Genomic DNA, 1,254 nt, shown 5'->3' with positions numbered 1-1,254 from the left:
CATGCTTTCTTTGACTCATCAATGTCCAATTCACGTTTGGTTTTTGCAATCGCCTACCACAAATATCTATTATCAGGATCAGCCGTCAATTTGTCTTCTAAAGAGTTCAAACGTGATTTCAGAAGCTTATGTTTGTACGAATGACTTATTCTCTTGCGTTGGAACGACAGTATTGCTGAGAAATTTCTGCTGCTTCACATTTGATCATTTCCCAGCGTAAATGGAGGATCAACATCTTCATATTCATCTCTCATGGAATGTAAAAGTCTTATAATTATTTTACAGTAAGCAGGGTCTTTAAGGAGTTCAGTATTTAGTTTTTATTGCCCTTCCCCAAACTTGAAATTTGAAAACTCAAACAAAGTCACAGCCATATGCTGATCACAAAAACCTATTCCCTTTATAACGGACTCTTTTATAGCAGAGACGAGAGATTCCCCAGCAAAAATATAGTCAAGTCGTCTGGCAATCATTTGGCTACCTCTGCTCCACGTGTAGGCTTTTTCCAAGGGATGCAGAGATCTCCATGAATCTGTCAGACTTATAGTGTGTATGAAATTTTGAAAATATTGACCTATATCCCTCCTATGAGCCGCTCCAGAAAATTATATCTAACTCCCCAAGTGCTATATTAAAATCCCCCATGCATATTATATTTCCATTGCCTTCATCAGCCAAATATTGCTTAATTTGAGTGCTGAGCTCGTCTATAAATGTTATTTACCCTTATTTCACAAGGTGCATAACCCTTGATTTAAAAAAAACAATTTTTCGCTTTCCGTCACAACAGAAGATATTAAGATTCTGTTAGTCCTGCAGATTAAATGTGTATCTTTTGCACTAAAGCGTGGATTAAAAATAGTAACGAGGCCTTTACTCTTACTACTTCCATGACTTAAGTGTATAACACCACCCCATTGCTTTGATTATTCGTTTTGATCTAACTCTGATAAATGACTTTCCTGTATACCTAGCGCATCTAACTTATCAGACTGGAAATTTTTAAAGACTGCTGGTCTTTTTTTTATGACTTTTAACTACCCTGTACATTTAGTGTTCCCACCTTGATTGTTTCCTCTTAACTGGTTTATAACATCATTTCTTGTTTACGAATATATTACACACACACACACACACACACACACACACACACACACACACGCACACACACACACACATACATACATACATACATACATACACACAAACACATGCACACACACACACACACACACACATACATACACTCACACA

Source organism: Aplysia californica, unplaced genomic scaffold (assembly GCF_000002075.1).
Source record: "Aplysia californica isolate F4 #8 unplaced genomic scaffold, AplCal3.0 scaffold01052, whole genome shotgun sequence".
NCBI classification, from domain to species: domain Eukaryota; kingdom Metazoa; phylum Mollusca; class Gastropoda; order Aplysiida; family Aplysiidae; genus Aplysia; species Aplysia californica.
The sequence above is the reverse complement of the archived record's forward strand: the minus strand, read 5'-3'. Positions refer to the sequence as shown.